This window comes from Schistocerca nitens, chromosome 4 (genome assembly GCF_023898315.1).
Source record: "Schistocerca nitens isolate TAMUIC-IGC-003100 chromosome 4, iqSchNite1.1, whole genome shotgun sequence".
Lineage (NCBI taxonomy): Eukaryota > Metazoa > Arthropoda > Insecta > Orthoptera > Acrididae > Schistocerca > Schistocerca nitens.
Genome location: NC_064617.1, coordinates 987718700 through 987741086, shown reverse-complemented (window position 1 = coordinate 987741086; position 22387 = coordinate 987718700). Strand labels below are relative to the sequence as shown.

Here is a 22387-nt window from a genome sequence, read left to right as displayed (position 1 = left end):
CTTGGTCGTTCCAGTGCCTATTCACCTGACTACGTGGCCCGCCCATTCCATTTTCAGTACTTACGGACCTTAGACCATGTCGTCCCATGCTAAGACGACTGCACACAAAAAGTACCACAGTGCAAATAGGGATTACATGTTCCAGGTTTCCTGCAGACAATTCTGCAGTGTACGGTTAACAGGTGTAGCACAGTGTGCGAGTGGAGTGGGGTGGCAACTTGACAAGCACTCGAAAGCTGAAATACGCGAGACCGTGAGACTTTTGTGGACTTAACATCTAAATTTCACGCAGATAAACCGTCAAATTCTGGGATATTTGGATCAAACGCAAAGCCGCCTCCAACCGTAGTGAAATGGTGCCAATTTGACGAAAGCTTCGACGATTCCTTTGACCAGCAGCATGGAGCGCGTCCCTCTTATCTCTTACCACCTGGAGTTAACTTTCAGCTACTGCTCCGGCAGCTTAACTTCGAGCTACCTGCCACTTTACTGATGAGCGTGAACCCTTCAGCCCCTTGGCTTCGTGCACTGGCCCGTGTTCACCTTGGACTTATTTCGCTTCCTAAGGAAACTACTCCAGATTCGATCTACCGCTTTACGTTTCTCGACCTTCGTACAGAACTTAGCGACAGTACCTTTATGTACACTCGTGGCTATCAAACTGACCGTAGTCGGGTGGGCCATCGCCAATAACACCGACGATTTTCGGTATCGGCTTCCGGAACACTGTTCAGTATTTACGGCAGAACTCTTCGCCCTGTATCGGGACACGCAATACATCCGGCGACACAGGCTTTTGAAATGTGCCTTCGTTGAGAGCCCGTGTACTGTACACAGTCTATCCCGTAGTGCAACGGGTCCAACAGAGCTTCCACTTGCTCGCGCCTGATGGAACCACTGTGCTAACACAGGCTCCAGGTCACGTCGGTGTGACGGAAACCGCAGCCGCGGACACTGCTGCCGAGGCCGCAGCCCTCCTGCCTCGGCCCGCTAGTTCTTGCATTCCTTCCGGTGATCTCACTGTTGGCGTCTGTCGGCAGGTGTTCTCACTTTGGCATCACCACTGCTCTTCATTGGAACAACGTCCGGGGAATTCAACTTCTGGCAGCGGCTTGGCCGACCTCCTCTCGCCCTCAAGTCGCGGGATCATTTTAGCTAGGTTGCGCATTGGGCACTGTCGTTGTAGCCATCGCCGTTTAAGTACTGATCCTCCACCAGTTTGTGCTCATTGTCGTCAACCTTTCACAGTTCATTTCCTAACCGAATGCCCTTTTTTTAACCACTTACGTTCTAACGTATGTTTGCCGTCTGAGTTATCGGCCGTTCTAGCGAACGACGTCCGGGCCGTCGTATTGGCTGTGTGCCAGTAGGCCATTCTCTTACAGGTAATTCATAGTGTTCGAACATAATATATTTTCTAAGATCCTACTGCGTATCGACCTTAATGATTTGGACCTCTACTTTAGTGCATTATTCCTGCTACCTTACTTGAATATTGGTGTGATCTGTACAACTTCCCAGTATTTTGGTACGGATCTTTCGTCTAGCTAGCGGTTGCATATGTTTGTGATACCGCTGAAGTTGCCTCATCTGTCGGAGTCTCAGAGGTAACATACTACGTTCTCCGTAATGTTGTTGTTGTTGTTGTTGTTGTTGTTGTCGTTGTCGTCGTCTTCAGTCCTGAGACTGGTTTGATGCAGCTCTCCATGCTACTCTCTCCTGTGCCAGCTTCTTCATCTCCCAGTACCTACTGCAACCTACATCCTTCTGAATCTGCTTAGTGTATTCATCTCTTGGTCTCCCCCTACGATTTTTACCCTCCACGCTGCCCTCCAATGCTAAATTTGTGATCCCTTGATGCCTCAGAACATGTCCTACCAACCGATCCCTTCTTCTAGTCAAGTTGTGCCACAAACTTCTCCCCAATCCTATTCAGTACTTCCTCATTAGTTATGTGATCTACCCACCTAATCTTCAGCATTCTTCTGTAGCACCGCATTTCGAAAGCTTCTATTCTCTTCTTGTCCAAACTATTTATCGTCCATGTTTCACTTCCATACATGGCTAGACTCCATACAAATACTTTCAGAAATGACTTCCTGACAAATCTATACTCGATGTTAACAAATTTTTCTTATTCAGAAACGCTTTCCTTGCCATTGCCAGTCTACATTTTATATGCTCTCTACCTCGACCATCATCAGTTATTTTGCTCCCCAAATAGCAAAACTCCTTTACTATTTTAAGTGTCTCATTTTCTAATCTAATACCCTCAGCATCTCCCGATTTAATTTGACTACATTCCATTATCCTCGTTTTGCTTTTGTTGATGTTCATCTTATATCCTTCTTTCAAGACGCTATCCATTTCATTCAACTGCTCTTCCAAGTCCTTTGCTGTCTCCGACAGAATTACAATGTCATCGGCGAACGTCAAAGTTTTTATTTCTTCTCCATGGATTTTAATACCCACTCCGAATTTTTCTTTTGTTTCCTTTACTGCTTGCTCAATATACAGATTGAATAACATCGGGGAGAGGCTACAACCCTGTCTTACTCCCTTCCCAACAACTGCTTCCCTTTCATTTCCCTCGACTCTTGTAACTGCCATCTGGTTTCTGTACAAATTGTAAATAGCCTTTCGCTCCCTGTATTTTACCCCTGCCACCTTTAGAATTTGAAAGAGAGTTTTCCAGTCATTTAATCATACAGTAAAGCTGCATGCCCTCGGGAAAAATTACGGCCGTAGTTTCCCCTTGCTTTCAGCCGTTCGCAGTACCAGCACAGCAAGGCCGTTTTGGTTATTGTTACAAGGCCAGATCAGTCAATCATCCAGAATGTTGCCCTTGCAACTATTGAAAAGGCTGCTGCCCCTCTTCAGGAACCACACGTTTGTCTGGCCTCTCAACAGATACCCCTCCGTTGTGGTTGCACCTACGGTACGGCTATCTGTATCGCTGAGGCAAGCAAGCCTCCCCACCAACGGCAAGGTCCGTTAATAAGAAATCAATTTTATCACGTAACTGGTTTGATACCCTGCATGATCGTACATTCGTTGAAAACAGCTGGTGTGGTACAGATTCAAACAGGCGACACCGCAGTGTTGTTAAAGTGCCTCGTCGGAACCTCGGAGTGTGGATGGGTCAGCAACCGTGGGCAGTGCAGTCCTATCGACCGCGCAGGGGTCGGTGACCCCCGCCAAAACACGTTTTGGCGCCGCTGCCGCCGTGTTTACCCGGCGGGGCCACTTCGCCGTTTCCTTGGCGACACCTGTTCGCCGCCGTCTGTTGTGTTCGGACACCCCGGTCGCTGCGGATAAGCGTGCAGTCTCTGCAGTCAGGCCGTGTTCTGTACGTGTGCCACTGTACCAATCTTTCGTCTGAACAGTTTACAAAGGATGAGGTTTTCAGTCTGCAGCGGAGTGTGCGCTGATATGAAACTTCCTGGCAGATAAAAACTGTGTGTTGGACCGAGACTCGAACTCGGGGCCTTTGCCTTTCGCGGGCAAGTGCTCTACCATCTGAGCTACCGAAGCACGACTCACGCCCGGCCCTCACAGCTTTACTTTTGCCAGTACCTCGTCTCCTACCTTCCAAACTTTACAAAAGCTCTCCTGCGAACCTTGCAGAACTAACACTTCTGAAAGAAAGGATACTGCGGAGACATGGCTTAGCCACAGCCTGGTAGCTTCGGTAGCTCAGATGGTAGAGCACTTGCCCGCGAAAGGCAAAGGTCCCGAGTTCGAGTCTCGGTCGGGCACACAGTTTTAATCTGCCAGGAAGTTTCAATTTACAAAGGCTTGCCTCACACACTAGACGCAAAATATTACGGCATGCTGACGTATTTGACTGCTAATGCTGCATTCCATTCTCCACATTTTTCATCTGTGATAATCGCTTATTTAGATCTGCTTTACATTTCAGAATTCACTATAATCTGCGACAGATGTCTCTTCGATCACTGTTTCGCCTATGATTGGTACTGACAAATCTTTATGCCGCTGCAACTCTTGATATCCTTGCGCAAAGCGTGTGCTGTCTGCAGGCATTAGCCTTTCAGATTCTCATGGCCCAATCCATTGAAGAGGGACTCTTAGCAGCTATTACGAAGGGGGGAGGGGGGGGGGGACGCTTCAGACAGTTACACATTTCGCTCCACTCTAAGACCGTGCGCAACAAGTGGCATATTAGCAGAAGAGTGAATAAGCCCCAGATTTCCTGCAGACACAGTTCCAAGCAATTGTTCACCAAAGTTAAAGTACGCAGGACAGTAGGATTCTTATAGGCGAAACATACAAAGCGCACATACTCATCGTGAAATTCTGACGCTATATTGGACATAATGCAATGTTTTCTAGCTGTAGTGAAAAGGGGCCAACAGTTTGACACACGCTGCACACATGTGGGCGATGCTGATCAGGAAGGAAGGCCATCGACATCTACTAGACACAACAATATCCACGCAATCGAGCCACTTCCCAACCGTGAGGACCATCACGCAGCGACTCTTGAACTTCAGCATTTCAGCATCACTAAGCACTGGATTTCTGCGAGGAATTAAGAGTGACACAACGTTCCGACCAACGTCGACGGCGGCGGCACTATCAAGAGTAGTGCAGAATCAATAAGTTATCCTGCAATAATGTGTAACTTACTTTTTAAAGACCCTTCTTATGTTCGCGCATCCAGTGCACAAAATGTGGAATTTGGCCATCAGTCTAAGTTTGCGTCCCTACCAGATGGAGGGCAACAGGCAGGTTCCATGTTCCTAGAAATTGACACTGTGCCCACCAGCGATTGTCCAAGGTCCTAGCATACAGTTTACGTTCACAAACACGAGTGATTCAATTTTTTTTTTTTTTACTAATAGAACCCAGTTTGTTGTCCTCGACGGCGAATGTTCATCAGAGACAAGGGTATCGTCAGCAGTGTCCCAGGAAGACGTGAAAGGACAACTTTCACTCTGTATACACAAATGACCTGACGGGCAGAGTAAGAAGTCATTTACGTCTGTTTGCTGATGACACTGTGACGTAAAGGAAGGTTCGTCGTTGATTGACTGTAGGAGGATACAAGATGACTTAGGCAAAATTTCTAGTCGGTGTGGTGAATGGCAGGTTGCTCTAAATGCAGGAAAACGTACCGAGGAGATTAGATTCTTTATTTCGTTCGTCTCGGGTGCATTGATAAATTCTGCTGTAGTGGTTACCTGTGCTGGGTTGACACGCCCATTCTCAAACCACACACCAAAAATTGCAAAGTGCATGTCTTGCATTAAAGTGTAGAAACAGTATGTCCATATTAGAGGTAGTTATATTCTCATAGACATACCTTGCTATTAATAACAATTATTCATACAATATGGTGCCAATGGCATGAACAACTTCTGTACAGCCAAATGTACAGTGTGCAACAACACCCTCATTAATCTTAGCTTAGCCGCGCGGAGTGGCCGCATGGTTTGAGGCGCCATGTCATGGATTCCGCGGCCCCTCCCGCCGGAGGTTAGAGTCCTCCCTCGGGCATGGGTGTGTGTTGTTCTTAGTATAAATTAAAGTAGGCAGTTTGCTCCCTTAAGAACTCACGCACATTTGAAATTTATCTTAGCCTATGTTTACGTTGCGGACAGATTCAACCAGACTGTCAAATAGTACCTACAGTACTAAACAGGGCACCTTTGTAGGTGTGACCCTCATACAGTACGTACCCGCATGCGCATATGGCTGCCTATTAGTTTTCTATGGCGCTGGCACAACCGTTTTTATTATTAAGATATCTAAAAGTAATGAAATATCAAATCTACATTATGGAAAATGTTGAGAATTTTGTTTCACAAAATAAAGTAGCATCCACATGAAAATCTGTTTTATATTACTGGAAATGTTAACATTTTTTATACGAAACAACAAACGTTCAAAGGGAACGTACAAAGGTACGAAGCGATGACGTAACACGCCTCCCTATATACAACCTTGTATTTTTCTAGCGTCGAAAGCTTAGAATTTTATCCGAATTTGACGCGGAAAGCGAACCGAGAAATTTTTATGCAAGGACTCCTTCGCGAATAACTTAGTAGCCACACGGTGAAATTTGTCCAGGTTACGAATGTAGTCCGTCGGAAAGTTGTATAGAGAGCGGTTGTCGTGTCAGTGGGGTCACGCATACTCGCGTGCGTGAATATGTGGGAAATGTTTCTCTAATGTGCCAAATCATCCGCTACCTCTTCATGTGGCGTGAGGACCACGGGATTCTCTCCCCAGTATGCGCGATCAGTTTGGTTTTTTGTAACTTGTCACTTCTGTTCCACACGCCAATCACAACCATCAGTTCCGACGTAACGTACGTTTGGGGTGTACGCATGAGACTATACAGCTCCGTAAGGGCGTGGATCTATTTACACTCTGTTGCACCATACGGCAACGTGCTCTCAAATGATCGATTGCCAGAAGTTGTCACGTTGTTAACACGTAATGACAAACGAGAAATCAAGTCTAGATCGCCCATGCTGTGCTCCGCATGTGCAATTTAGCCCAAGACGCAGTGTATCACATGTCCTACGCCATTTTCCCAACTCGACTTCGCAACGATGTTATTGAGCAATGGCAGACAGCTGTGACGTCAAATTATGATCGCCAAAATAGACCCGTTACACGGTATTACCGTGTGCATAACAGGATGGGGTGCCGTTGTGCTCGGGAACGCGCGTCAAAACTCTGCCGCTTGCTGATGGTAGTCATCTTAGTTGCAAGATTGGGGTTGCATCACCCTGAAAAAAATCCAGTCTTTAGGGGGGAGAAAGAACAAAGTGTGCAGCAAACCAAACAGGGCTAATTGTAACGTAAAAATGGGAACACTAGGACTGCCGCTAGTTTTGGACATCGGGAGAGACATTGCCATTTTGTCAGATGTGGCTTTTGGTTGATTGTTGTGAACGGGCAAGGTTCCCTCTCTTATACCCACCGAACGGCATCCGTTTGCCTGCCTTACGTCTCGAGACGGTGTTACTCCTCTGTCTTTCCCTCGTCAGGTGCACGCTTCCATGCATTGCGAAGTGCGTAGTCGATGTCGCTATTGAAGTTCTTTTCGCGAAGTCTTAATTTCAACAGGTTCTTTTACCAGAATGCCGGCATTTCGAAGCGTAAGCAATTATACCACTTAACAGGTTGTCTGCCACCGCTGATTTATCCAAATGCCTACATTTAAGGTGACTCTGACGCTCAGCACTGCGACCGACAACCGTCCGTTTAGACTGGCCCAAATAATTTGTGTCACACCCACAAGCAATGTTACAAACTGCCGGCAGTCTCAGGCCCTTTAACGGGCCGCAACATGTAACTTCCACGGGTGGCCGGAAGATTGATGTGAATCGTTGCGTATTTACGACTCCACCTAGCTTGCTTGTTGTTTGCACCGCTACGCCGTTCAAACAAGCAAACAGGAACATCACTCGGCGCCAACTTCAGGGGGCTGTCTGGAGAGTACGTGAGTGAGCTTTGAGTCACGACTATAAATTGTCTCTTGCAAAATCACAAGTTGTGCATTTTTGCGGTGTACTTGCATCCAGAAATTTATCTTGGTGGCCAGTTACTTGAAGTCGTTGAAACTTTTCAATTCTTCGGTATTTTATTTGCCAACAAGCTAACTTGGCTGCCACATGTCCGCCAGCTCGCAACTTGCACGAAGAAGCTGAATTCTTTCCGTTTTTTAGTAACATCTCGTGGGACGCGGGCCGCATAGTTCTTCTGAGACTTTACAAAGTGCTGACTTTATCTCGCTGGAACTGTGGATGTTGCCTATGGGTCGGTAGCACCGTCCGTACTGAGCTTCCTGGAGCCTGTTCACCATAATGGCGTACAGTTGGCAATGGGGAGTCTTCCGTGCGAGCCCCGTTAAGAGCCCCCTGTCAGAAGCCACTGTCCCATCACTGCGGATTAGATGAGAGCGGTTTCTGGCTAATCGTGCAGTCAGAATCTGTCGGATGACTACTGTATCGTTTCACCCAACTCCGTTCCACAACCAAAAGTTTCGCGCAACACCAGAAACTGGGTAGACCCGCTGGGGTTCGACTCGATACTCTACTGAAGGACCTCCAACAGCCTCCAGCAGTCCTTGTTCCTAGGACTCCCTCTCGACACCCACCCTGGTCTGTACCCTGTCCTGTGATACATATGGACCTCTTTTGTGGCCCCAAAAATGTCGCTGATCCTACCCTTCTCAGACACCTGTTTCGTTCCATCCTCCACGATTATTTTAATTCAGTATGCATCTACACGGATCAAAAGTCAAGGACAGGATCGGTTACACTTTTGCACATGCAAAGCACTCACTGCCGAGCGCCTCCAGTGGATACACTGCAGAGTTGGTTGCCATATCTCAGGCTTGGCAGTACGTCAGATTCCTTGCCTGATTTGTAGTGACTGCACGAGTTGCTGAAAAGGCAAATCCCTCTGCTGTCCCAAAAATCTTTCTGACCCAAAAATCTTTCTGACCCAAAAATCTTTCTGACCCAAAAATCTTTCTGACCCAAAAATCTTTCTGACCCAAAAATCTTTCTGACCCAAAAATCTTTCTGACCCAAAAATCTTTCTGACCCAAAAATCTTTCTGACCCAAAAATCTTTCTGACCCAAAAATCTTTCTGACCCAAAAATCTTTGTCGCCAACACCCAAGACACAATGGTTGACCTCTACAGCTCGGGAAAGGCAGCGACCTTCATCTGGACACAAAGCCGCATAGGCAGTCCAGGAAATGAACTTGTCAGCTGTCTAGCTGAAGTCGCCGAACAGGGCTTGACGTCGGAATATAGTCTGTCTGTAAACTCAAGAGCGAGCAGCGCTTTTGGAGGGGGAAGTGGCCTTTCCCGGAAGAACCCTGCCACTGGCCTACAGGGCAACCCAAAATCAGTTGCCCGATACCTGTCCAACGGTGTAGTTGGGCGTGCAGTGATACACGTCGTTTTTGTTCGTGGGATCCTAGTTCCCAATCCCAGTCAGTTAACTTTGTGTACTCACTGATATACTTCAGTATCCGGAAGTGATGGACAATCGCCCTGAATTGCAAGAAAATGTGCAGAATACGAAGAAGAGGAGATATTTGCGGAGAACGAGCGTTCGATCGCCTCTAACGTTATCTTACAGCGTGTGTTAAGGAGGCTACACAAAAAGAACTGTTGGCTAACATTACCAGTCCCAGTCGTTTACGCAAACGTCAGCCTCGCCACAATAGGACGCATAACGAAGGAATGCGAAAACAAGGCTCATGGTTTACTGGAATCGTCGTGAAGGAAAACTAATAATTTAGGGAGGAAACCCATCGTTATAGACAGTTTCACAAAATCGGTCATTCGACAGACGATGGAGGACTTTTACATAAACCAAAAAATTGTGCACACAATGCGGTAATTACTTACTGGCTTGAAACAAAAAATACATTTTCCTTGCAGAAAGATGTTTTACACAAGACATTGCGTGAAATGGGATTTACCTGGAAATACTTTTCAGACATTGTTACGAAGACAGTGACAAAAAAGCGGTGCTAATCGAACTAACACAACACACGAAATTATAAATTTCTGGTTACTTTTTAAACACTCTTCGTGTTGCAGGAATTGTTAAGTTTTAATGCAGCCCTTCAAAGAAAACTTCTACCTTTTAGTAGAAACACAAAGTAAGAACAAACCTTAAATTCTACAGACTGATTGCACTATATCTGGTTCGTCTTACGAATAGTGGAACATACATTCATATGAATAGGCATTTGGTTCTATATTTGTAGTAGAATCCTGACTTCCGTTCTTATGTTAATATTATTTACTCTAAAAAGTTTTGTTTCGAAGAAGCTATCGTCTTTTGTTTTCCTTATACTCTTAACGCATTTGTCTAGAAATAAACGCAGCCGGGACGTAGCTGTCCACGGCGTCGCCACAGATTTAAAGCGCGCGCCGTGGCAGGGCCGGCACTACGTTGTGAAACAGCCTGTAGAAGCGTCCTCCGACGTAGCAGGGTAGGCAGAGTGGGGACTCGCGCGCTCGCTCTTCAGTTTACCGACAGACTATACCTGGCCCAGACTTCCTTTCACAACTTCGACGCAATGTTTTGAGATTCTGGGAATACGAATGGCGGGCTACTACGACCCAAAACAAGTTAAGAGCAGGTAAGAAGTCCTACATCTACATGACTACTCTGCAATTCACAATTAAGTGCTTGGCAGAGGGTTCATCGAACCACAATCATACTATCTCTCTACCATTCCACTTCCGAACAGCGCGCGGGAAAAACGAACACCTAAACCTTTCTGTTCGAGCTCTGATTTCTCCTATTTTATTTTGATGATCATTCCTACCTATGTAGGTTGGGCTCAACAAAATATTTTCGCATTCGGAAGAGAAAGTTGGTGACTGAAATTTCGTAAATAGATCTCGCCGCGACGAAAAACGTCTTTGCTTTAATGACTTCCATCCCAACTCGCGTATCATATCTGCCACACTCTCTCCCCTATTACGTGATAATACAAAACGAGCTACCCTTTTTTTGCACCCTTTCGATGTCCTCCGTCAATCCCACCTGGTAAGGATCCCACACCGCGCAGCAATATTCTAACAGAGGACGAACGAGTGTAGTGTAAGCTCTCTCTTTAGTGGACTTGTTGCATCTTCTAAGTGTCCTGCCAATGAAACGCAACCTTTGGCTCGCCTTCCCCACAATATTATCTATGTGGTCTTTCCAACTGAAGTTGATTGTAATTTTAACACCCAGGTACTTAGTTGAATTGACAGCCTTGAGAAATGTACTATGTATCGAGTAATCGAATTCCAACGCATTTCTCTTGGAACTCATATGGATCACCTCACACTTTTCGTTATTTAGCGTCAACTGCCACCTGCCACACCATACAGCAATCTTTTCTAAATCGCTTTGCAACTGATACTGGTCTTCGGATGACCTTACTAGACGGAAAATTACAGCATCATCTGCGAACAACCTAAGAGAACTGCTCAGATTGTCACCCAGGTCATTTATATAGATCAGGAACAGCAGAGGTCCCAGGACGCTTCCCTGGGGAACAGCTGATATCACTTCAGTTTTACTCGATGATTTGCCGTCTATTACTACGAACTGCGACCTTCCTGACAGGAAATCACGAATCCAGTCGCACAAGTGAGACGATACCCCATAGGCCCGCAGCTTGATTAGAACGGTGTCAAAAGCTTTCCGGAAATCTAGAAATACGGAATCAGCTTGAGATCCCCTGTCGATAGCGGCCATTACTTCGTGCGAATAAAGAGCTAGCTGTGTTGCACAAGAACGATGTTTTCTGAAACCATGCTGATTACGTATCAATAGATCGTTCCCTTCGAGGTGATTCATAATGTTTCAATACAGTATATGCTCCAAAACCCTACTGCAAACCGATGTCAATGATATAGGTCTGTAGTTCGATGGATTACTGCTACTACCCTTCTTAAACACTGGTGCGACCTGCGCAATTTTCCAGTCTGTAGGTACAGATCTATCGGTGAGCGAGCGGTTGTATATGAGTGCTAAGTATGGAGCTATTGTATCAGCGTAATCTGAAAGGAACCTAATCGGTATACAATCTGGACCTGAAGACTTGCCCGTATCAAGCGATTTGAGTTGCTTCGCAACCCCTAAGGTATCTACTTCTAAGAAACTCATGCTAGCAGCTGTTCGTGTTTCAAATTCTGGAATATTCCATTCATCTTCCCTGGTGGAGGAATTTCGGAAAACTGCGTTCAATAACTCCGTTTTAGCGGCACAGTCGTCGGTAACAGTACCATCGGCACTGCGCAGCGAAGGTATTGACTGCGTCTTGCCGCTTGTGTCCTTTACATACGACCAGAATTTCTTCGGATTTTCTACCAAATTTCGAGACAATGTTTCGTTGTGGAACCTATTAAAGGCATCTCGCATTGAAGTCCGTGCCATATTTCGCGCGTCTGTAAATTTTAGCCAATCTTCGGGATTTCGCGTTCTTCTGAACTTCGCATACTTTTTCCGTTGCCTCTGCAACAGCCTTCGGGCCTGTTTTGTGTACCACGGGGGATCAGTTCCATCTCTTACCAATTTATGAGGTATGAATCAATTGCTGTTGCTACTATATCTTTGAATTTGAGCCACATCTTGTCTACATTTGCGTAGTCAGTTCTGAAGGAATGGAGATTGTCTCTTAGGAAGGCTTCTAGTGACACTTTATCCGCTTTTTTAAATAAAATTATTTTGCGTTTGTTTCTGTTGGATTTGGAAGAAACGGTGTTGAGCCTAGCTACAACGAACTTGTGATCACTAATCCCTGTATCGTTCATGATGCTCTCTATCAGCTCTGGATTGTTTGTGGCTAAGAGGTCAAGTGTGTTTTCGCAACCATTTACAATTCGCGTGGGTTCGTGGACTAACTACTCGAAATAATTTTCGGAGAAAGCATTTAGGACAATCTCGGAAGACGTTTTCTGCCTACCACCGGTTTTGAACAAGTGTTTTTGCCAACATGTCGAGGGAAGGTTGAAGTCCCCACCAACTATAACCGTATGAGTGGGGTATTTATTTGTTACGAGACTCAAATTTTCTCTGAACTGTTCAGCAACTATATCATCGGAGCCCGGGGGTCGGTAGAAGGAGCCAATTATTAACTTAGTTCGGCTGTAAGTAAAACCTCCACCCATACCAATTCGCACGGAGTTTCTACTTCGACTTCACTACAAGATAAACCACTACTGACAGACACAAACACTCCACTACCAATTCTGCCTAATCTATCTTTCCTGAACACCGACTGAGACTTCGTAAAAATTTCTGCAGAACTTATCTCACGCTTTAGCCAGCTTTCTGTACCTATGTTTTCAGCTTCTGTGGTTTCTATTAGCGCTTGAAGCTCAGGGACTTTCCCAGCACAACTACAACAATTTACAACTACAATTCCGACTGTTCCTTGATCCAAGCACGTCTTGTATTTGCCATGCACCCTTTGAGATTGCAGCCCACCCCGTACTTTCCCGAGGCCTCCTAACCTAAAAAACCGCCCAGTCCACGCCACACAGCCTCTGCTCCCCGTGTAGCCGCCAGCTGAGTGTAGTGAACTCCTGACCTATTCAGCGGAACCCGAAACCCCACCACCCTAAGGCGCAAGTCAAGGGATCTGCAGCCAACACGGTCGCAAAACCGTCTGAGCCTCTGATTCAGACCCTCCACCCGGCTCTGCACCAAAGGTCCGCAGTCGGTTCTGTCAACGATGCTGCAGATGGTGCGCTCTGCCTTCATCTCGTAAGCAAGACCGGCAGCCTTCACCAAATCAGATAGCCGCTGGAATCCAGAGAGAATTTCCTCAGATCCAAAGCGACACACGTCATTAGTGCCGACATGTGACACCACCTGCAGCTGGCTGTACCCTGTGCTCTTCGTCGCATCCGGAAGGACCCTTTCCACATCAGGAATGACTCCGCCCGGAATGCACACGGAGAGCACACTGGATTTCTTCCCCTCCTTAGCCGCCATATCCCTAAGGGGCCCCTTTACGCGCCTAACATTGGCGCTCCGAACTACCACACCTAAGGTGCGCATTGGCCACACGACTCACCAACCAGTTCCTTGAGCGTCGTCGTCACTGCGACTGCGTCAGTCCACTGACGACAGATCACGTTCTCGTGTGCGCCATGCTGGTCAAGCTGCGCCACGCCCTCAGCTTGCCTGTCTCACTGCCTCAGGTGCTTCTGGATGAAGGGACAGCTACTGCCAAAGTGTTGAATTTCCTGTGGAAACCCGATTTACAATAAACTATAATACTCTTCCACTTTCAGTGTTTAGGGGTGGTTGTGGGAGGGGGGGGGGAGAGACTCCCCCTGCAATGGGTAAACCCCCCCCCCCAAAATCACCGCAGGTTACTTTCTCCGCCCCTCACCTTATTGTGCCTTTAGACCCTCTTGTGCACGACGCTGTCTCGGTTATCTTTCACCTATCGTGTTACGACTGCTCTCACGCCACTTTCAAACTCATTGACTTGATTATATTGTTGGAACGGCCAAGTCCCCACGTTTCACTTTTAACTTTTTGCGTGTTTCATGAAATGGAGGGACTGATGAGCCAGTAGTTTTGTCCCATTAAATAAATATCATAATACAATATCCATGCCCAAAGAACGTCATACTACAAGCAGTGTACGAGATCCTTTTTACCACCGTTCAGTTTAAAACTGGCGAGATATTGTACTAACACTTGAGTACCAGTAGAAGTGAGTCAGTGGTGCAGGTGTACAGTAAGTACCATCAGGTTTACAGCGGCGGCATCTGGGTCACTGCAAGCTGTAGATAAGAAACGGAGCACTGCGGGTGTGCTGTTTCCTCCCACATACATGTGACACCTGTACGAGACATACTTCTGGCGAAAAGTTCGCTGAAAAGCCCTACTACATCTAAATCGAATGGAAAAAGGCATTGCACTTTTCCGACATTTCTAGTAATCTTACCTGATTACTATGTAAGGCGGAAGAGCCCTTCTTTCATATGCTACTCTTTATCATGAAACGCGGCTTACACAGTGTGTGCCAGAAGTGCTTGACGGTTTTGAAAATAAAACAATAATGCAGAGGAAAGTGTAAATACTTATTTTTTGCTAAAGATACATTCCCTCTTTTATGGAGGATTAGTGTGTATCGGTATTTAATGAAAATAACATTGGGTAATGTGTCCGTACACACATTCTGAAGGCTAACGCCTACTTGACGCAATCACTCGTCATTGTCTTGTCGTTTTAGTTCCACATAGCGGCATCCTATCCTCTTCTCGATGTCTTCCAAATACTTCATCCTATGCCTTCCTCTTACTTTCTTTCCCAGAGCTTTCCCTTCCAGAATATTAATGACGCTGTTGTCTGACACGATGAAAGTTTCTCTTTTTCCGATTTCCTTCAACAATTTTCTCTCTTCGTTGGCTTCCCTTGAGCTCTAAAAGTTTTTCTTTCCGTCCAACTCCTTCTTGTCATTTTCCACCTTATTCACTTTTCAGGAGCTTTAAGTCTATTCCTTTCCAACCTACCCACAGTCCAACTTGCCCTTCACGCAAAAGGTTCACAGAGGTCTGTGTTCATATGTTTTTCTTAGTCATAAATGCCTGCTTTGCCAATGTTGCCGTTCGCTCCCGTTAAGCGTCTACTGTCCTCTGTGATTAGCGAGCTAACAAAATTGTTTCACCTGGTAAGTTCTGACGATAATTTTAATATTGGTTTTAATTCCCCCCATACTACTCCGTGCTACCATTATCTTTGTTTTTTTCCCCGTTTGTTCACTTGTAATTTCCATAGTTCGTTTCTGATAGGACTCGCAACATAGTTCTGTTTCGGAGTGTGCAACTATCACGATATCATTAGCTCCTTTTCTAATCTTGGCCTCTTCCTCTATGTTACGGGTTTATTTTTGTGCTTTGATTATGATACAGTTGAGTAATTATTCTTCTGTGCTCCCAATTTAGCCGTATTCTTTCATAGTTCTAAAGAGAAGCATTCCGTTCACATTGTTAAAAGCTTTGTCTAAGTCAATAAAGATAAGCTTAAGTTCTTCTATTCACATCCTCCCTTCTCTCCAATAACACGAGCAAGGCCAAAATTGTTTCTCTTGTTGCTCTGCTTTCTCTAGATCTAAATTGGTCTTCCCCAATATATTTACCTAATTTTCACGTGGACAACATCTGCCACACCACGTTAACTCATAGTTTTCTAATTGGCGGACATTTAACGTATGGTTGAACTGGTCCTCAGCTTTCTCTCTGAAAGTAGTTTTCATTCTCAGTTAAAAGGTTTTAATCTACCCACAGAGCAGGTGTGGGTTGGTTGGGGGTGGGGTGTCCACCGCTATACACTAGATCTGGGGACTCCCCGACCAGGAAACTTTCATCCCTCTTTTGCTCTGTTTTGATCGGTTGCTTCCCTCGTTTCTGCAGCACTCAATTTTCTGTTCTGGGTGTCCAACTTTGAATAGCAGGGTCTCTCGATTGTAATGGATCAGGGATAGGACAACTGTGGTCGACGTTCCCTGTCAGCAACACCCACCTGCTGGCTTCCCTATTTCTTTCATCTTGCTGTTTTTATTGATGCTACAATATACGTCCATTAAATTTTTAGCCTTCTCGCTTTTACTGTTACTGACTAGAACAGAAATCGTTGGCGGTGGAAGTCCCCACTTCCGGATGCGCCATTCTTGGATCGAGGAACTAATGACCTCATTGTTAGGTTTCTTACCTCCACCTCAATTCAGTCAATCAATCAGCTTATCTAATTTTCCTTTCACCCTGATTCTGACTGTCAGTCAGTATTTTGGAGGTGTTTGATACCATTGCTAGTGTTCCGTAATTGATGCGTTCAACTTCCTTTCCTACTGTATGTATGGCAAGGGTTTCGCATTGTGTGAAGTCTTGTAGCATGATTGCTCTTTTGTAGCGGTGCCCACCATGTGGAAAAACAGAATAATGTAGCCGCAACATGCCATTCCGAAGCTCCGGAATCCACGACGAATTCGATCTTCTGGCTCGGCGATACTGGCTGGGCATTACTTGTAAACTTCATGTTTTGGTCACTATTGGGTCGGACGAACGAGCAGACCAGTTGTCCCCAAAGCGATAAATGACTCGGCGTGGTAACATTTCATTCAGGACTTCCATGGAAAGACCTGAAGTATGGGATGTCGCTCCATCTTGCCGGAAGCATAGGTGACGGTGGAGACTGACATCATACGCAGAAATGTTTGCAACTTGGCTGTGAAGCGTTCAGAACTTGTTACAGTAATACCTTCGTTTCCAAAAGAATACGAACCGACAATGCGCTCGGAAGGAATGCCACATAATGCTGCCACTTTCGCACTAAGCATAGGACGCTGCACCGATTCACACTGGATGTGCGCAGCCCAGAACCATCAGTTCTGTTTACACAGACAATTGGAAATGGACCTTACCTGGCATTAGTAGCCTGTTCATTTTATTCCTTCCAGTGGACAACTTGCATCTTGCAATAAAATAGTGCACTGGTGACTAGTTACCGCACACAGCAAAATGCTTCTTCCGTGTTGACTGATCGAGCAATACATCATAAAACTGAGCATACAATGTTTGTTTGCATGGCCATCTTATGCAGCAGCTGTCATCAATTACTATTTTTTACTTACAGTAAGCCCAAGAAGGAAAAAATCAATAGTAACTGAACAGAATGCTTCCTCGTGATCATATCTTCAGCTTTGCCAAGTTTAGGTCATGACCTCCTTATACATCAAAGCAAGTTACATCAATTCGATAAAGCTGCAAAACACAAAGATCACATCGGCTTAATGGTTGCAACAAAGGTATCATGTGGAAGTTTAATGAACAGATGAGTCTCATCGTTTTTATCTGTGCAGATTGCACGCACCAGCACAAGTAAAACGTGTAACACAGATACTTCTCGTGCGGCGGCTCGGTTCTTTCCGTCCCTTTACGATGTACCTGCACCTACCTGTGAACATAGTCTCAGCAGATCATCAGTAGGGAAGCCGAGTGAAACCTACTGTACTTCGACGTGAACCAGGCTGCAATTAAAGTCACTAATCTACGTTTCGGGAGAAAGTTTTCACGCGAAATGAAAGGTTGGAAATTCTGTCCTCAATTAATATATTCTGAACAAGTATCACTGCCAAGCCCGTGCTAGTCTTAACACAGTCACTCACAATCCCTTTCACTCACGTTAGCAAGTTTATGGTGTTGCATTTCCCGAAAGCGCAATAGCTACAAAAATACTGTTTGTTTTTTTGATTGAGAATGCTCGCCAAATATTAAGTCTGTCGGTACCAAATGCAGTGATAGTTTTTAGCCACCGACCTGCTCAATACGCCACGCGGAATATGTCTTTTCTCGTCACAAAATTCACTTAAAAATTCCGAAATTTCTACACGCCCACTTTACCACACTTTTGATGTATGAAACACTGCTAGATCCGGCAACTTACCGTTTCCATTGGAACTACTGCTACACACGTCCGAATTGTTTCATGGGTAGGCTCCGACTCCTGCTGTAGAATACTCTGTCTTCTCGACCAGCAGAGAAAGCCGCGCGAAAAATACTGCTTTACCATTGGTCAGTTTACTCAACAGCCAATTAGCAAAACAACATTCTCCCGCGTCAGTCCGCGCTTTTCACCAATAACCAATCGCAAAATAGTAAACCTAACGACTGCACTTTTTTCCGACGTAATTATCTAATATGCTGAAGTTTTGCTTATTCATAAAGTTATTTGCTATTGTTATTTATACCTTATTTTACAAATCTATTCTACAAAAATCCCCTATGTCCATATCCATACTACTACGAAATGTTCCCACGCTAAATCCCACTACATAGCTCGTTAAACAGTTATCTTCATATTAACCTTAAACCACACTCACGCATCATTCATGCTGCTAAAACACATTTATAACATTTTACATACACAAAAAGATACAACACTTTATGAAAATACTAGAACAGTTTATGAAAAACATTCTATTACTTCAGTGCACCCTAGTGGGCACAATCGAAACTAAAATCAGTCCCCCTATCCAATACTGTCCTCTATCGGCTGATACATAAACTACGTGCGCGTCCAGTCTCGCGTCACCATCTGTCACTACCCAGCTCTGAGACACACCTCCCACTTAACCGCCTCCAAGGCAGGATCGGTATACGGCGCTACGCCTCAGTTGTACACACAGTACGCAGAGTATACGTTCTCCAGAGACGGTGTGCCCAGCTCGTCAGCCCGTCCTGTTTCTACGGTAGAGCGGTCGACCTCCTGCCCGCCGTAACGCCTGCTTCCCCCCATCGTGGGTCGAGATCAAGGATAGGGAGTCACGTTGCAAGCCCATGGGGTGCCTAGCTACTACACTGCCTGTACTAAATCGCTTCTGGTCTTTCACTTCACACTTGGACCAGAAGCGGCCCATAATCCCGCTGAGTACAATGCAGGGAAGTACACTGGTGGTCTGATAAATCTGGTAAAAAACAATATAGAACAATAGTAAACAATTCATCTTACTTCTAGACGTAGTCTGCTTTGAGAGATCAGACCCAGTGGTCTTCTAGCTTCTCCATTGGAAAAATAGGTTCTGTCAGACTCTGCAAAATACTCGTTGGCAACTACCACTTCCACATTTGATGAGAATATCTTCCCAGCAACCCACGTTGTAAGTTATGAAACAGGAAGAAGTCACTTGGGGCTAAGACTAGTAGAAAAGTGCGGATGAGGAACCAATTCAAAGCCCGGTTCATGCACTTTCATCGTTGCTATAGCTAATGTGTGGGATAGCGCATTATCCTGGAGAGACAGCATTTGTTTTACTGCCAACTGTGGTCTGTTATCAGCCAATGTAAGTTCTAAACGGTCCAACAATGAAGCATAATAGGGCCTAGTTATGATTCTGCCTTTTCCTAGGCAATCTTTGGGGATTATTCCTTGATAATCCAAAAAGAGACAGTCGCCACCATCTTACCAGCTGACAAAATTGCCTTTGTCTTCTTTGGTGCACTTCCCTCAGCCTTTGTCCGTGTTCCGACTGGTATGTAATGATGGATCCAGGTTTCATCAGCTGTCACAAATCGGCGCAAAACGTCTTGAGATCAAACATAGCCAGACACTGCGTTGAAATATTGTGCAGGACGCGCTTTTGGAGGACTGAGCAGCTGCGGCACCCAATTCGCATGTAGCTTTTACATAGCCAATTCTCGGTGTAGCATATTACGCACTGGCTCAGTTGAGGTGCCTACCGTCACACGAAGGTGGGTTTGACACAGTGACGTGTGGTGGCAATAATTTCGGCGCAAACTATGCATAACGGATTACTTTTCCGAAAACTGGCGCTTGCAGTTGATCATGAACCAAAATACGCTACAGGAATTTCACCAAAAACAATTCCAAATTTTCTAATTCTTTAATTCAGTCACATGACATACAACTCGTAGACAAATCAGAACAACATTATATAAATATACTCTGAAAAACATTATTGTAGTAATCTTCTCACAGACATGGGTGCATAAATGAAAAACAAAAAAATAAAAGTAATATTGAGGTTTCGAACACGGAACGCAAAAGCGTGAAGCCGCGACGATATCCACTGTACCACCACTTCGGTTGAACTATTTACTCGCTAAATGGCACATATGAGGGGTGCCCAAGAAAGAACCGGTAAAACATTGCCGTTGGCGGAGCTTGTGTAGTACGCATTTCTGCCACTAGGCGTGTGTAGCGCAACTCATAGCCAGTTCAGTGCCGCCTGTGTTGTCTCTCTGGTTTGCTCTGTTCCTCTGCAGTGATTGATTTTGCTAGCGCCGTTTTGTTCTTGTTCAGTTTTTAATGATGGCAAGTTTAAGTGAACAACGTGAAGCTGTGAAGTTTTGCTTTCTACTAGGTAAAAACGCTGCTGAATGTGTTTAATGTTAAAAACAGCTTACCAAGATGGTGCAGTGGTAAAAAAAAAACCGTGTAGGAGTGGTTTGCTAGATTTAAAAAATTGCGACATTTCGGTTTATGACAAACCTTGTTCTGCACGTCCATAAAGTGCCCGAATCGACGAAAATATTGAAAAAGTTAGAGCGCTTGCGCTTACAGACCGCCAACAGACAATTGATGAACTGTGACATTAATTGCTTATTTTGCAGCTCGGTTCAGCGAATTTTAACGGAATATCCTGGGAATGAAAACGGTTGCTGCCGAATTTGTTTCTAGTCAATGCTTTGTTTCTGAGTCGTAACCCTAGCAACTATCATGCCAATGGAAGACGTCATCGCCACCCCATCCAAAAAAGGTCAAAGCAAACATTAAAACAATGCTGTTCGTCAAAAAGACCCGATTTGTGGCAGACAGGAGACTGGTTCTTCCACCACGACAACGCACCTGCACACACACATCTCTGTTAGACCATTTTTGGCTCAAAATGGCATGGTTCAGCTGCCCCACGCACCTGACCTGGCTCCGTGATAATTTCGGCGCATGGAAAGGGGGCGTGAAAGGACAACTATTTGGCAACATTGAAGAAGTCGAGAAAAAAAGGTGGGAAGAGCTGTCAGCCATTTCTAAAGATGACTGCAAAAAATGTTTCTAACACAGGAAGCTCCGGTGAGACAAATGTATTAGTTGTAATGGAGAGTATTTTGAAGGGGATAAGGTTTTGTAAAAAATTTAAAAATATATAGCTTTTAAAAAATCCGCTTTTTTGAGTACCCCTCGTTAAGTGCCGCGAAAACTTTGACCGTCGTTTTCCCAGAAACGGTCGAGTATCTACAGATAAGCCGAAATACGGGTTCACATACTTTGACCCACTGAGAGAAGTTACTGAGAAATCACGTTATGGCACTTGCCGTATTGTCCTCGTGAGCCAAACTGGAGGTGAAGAACAGGGCAACATGCGTCTGAGGAAAACATTGAACTGCAAGAACCGGTGAGTATGTGATAACTGTATTGGGAGCTACCTGTAAACCAAATTCCACTACTGGAACGAACCAGCCATTCCAGAGACACATTAAAAGCAAACGAATGTGGACCTTGCGTAAAATCGCGGCTATGAATGTAACAGTAGTTATCAAGACGGCTTTTCTAGTAATTTCCACTTAGAAAATACAGTTCAGTTTAAGCTCTGTAACAAACATTGTAAGGCAAGCAATGTTTTTCACATTTCTAAATTTGCGAAAAGCTTTGGTAATACCTCAAATATTATTCTCCCACAATTACTTCCTTTTGCGAAAAAGTAATTGGTCACTGGAACAGGAATGTCTTCGAATGATCGCTATCTGCCGAGAAACCTCTTTGCCACTTCCTACGCATGATTAGCATACTGAGATCAAAATCGTGTTCTCCTCTTGGTATAATGAACCGTGGACAAACGAACAGAGGAAGATTTTCCTAGACTTTTCCGATCGATATATGCCAAAGGATCCGTCGAGATTGTTTTGCGACTATAGCGAAGGTTTCTTGTACTGTGCTTCTGTTATACAGGGTTGTCAGGAACTGTCTGAAAAGCTTGTAAGGGTATTGCAAGGTTGGTTGTGCTGAGAAATAACTGCTAAGAAAAACATTCGAGCGTTGCCCTGTTCCAGAGTTAATCAGCATTCAAGTGGACCGATCAGGTGGTCGCGCGCAGAATCAAGCGGCCAGCAAGACGCGCAGGCGCCAAACGTGCTTCTTGCTTCGGTTTCCTAAAACCGCACTTGACCGATACAAAATATGGGCATGGGATGGTAGTAAGGATCGAACCCGACCTAAGGGCTGAACAGTCTCGTGCTCTATGAGAAATGGCACTAAATGCATCTGACAAGGCACTTGAACTTGCGTGAGCAACGGTCTGATTAGCTAACTTCAGTATTAGCTAATTAACTCGGAAACAGCGCAACGT

At 45.1% G+C, this 22387-nt stretch overlaps 2 protein-coding genes across 3 annotated transcripts in view; both read left to right on the top strand.

Moving 5' to 3' along the window:
• The window catches only part of LOC126253702 (CD151 antigen-like), a 247146-nt gene that overhangs the window by 111659 nt on the left and 113100 nt on the right, over positions 1 to 22387 (top strand). The gene's annotated exons all lie outside the window — the stretch shown is intronic.
• Positions 20265 to 22387, top strand: part of LOC126253704 (CD151 antigen-like) — a 115223-nt gene continuing 113100 nt past the window's right edge. Inside the window, exon 1 of the mRNA XM_049955232.1 lies at positions 20265 to 20407. The gene's annotated coding sequence lies outside the window, so the exon portion shown is untranslated. The remainder of the gene's footprint in view (positions 20408 to 22387) is intronic.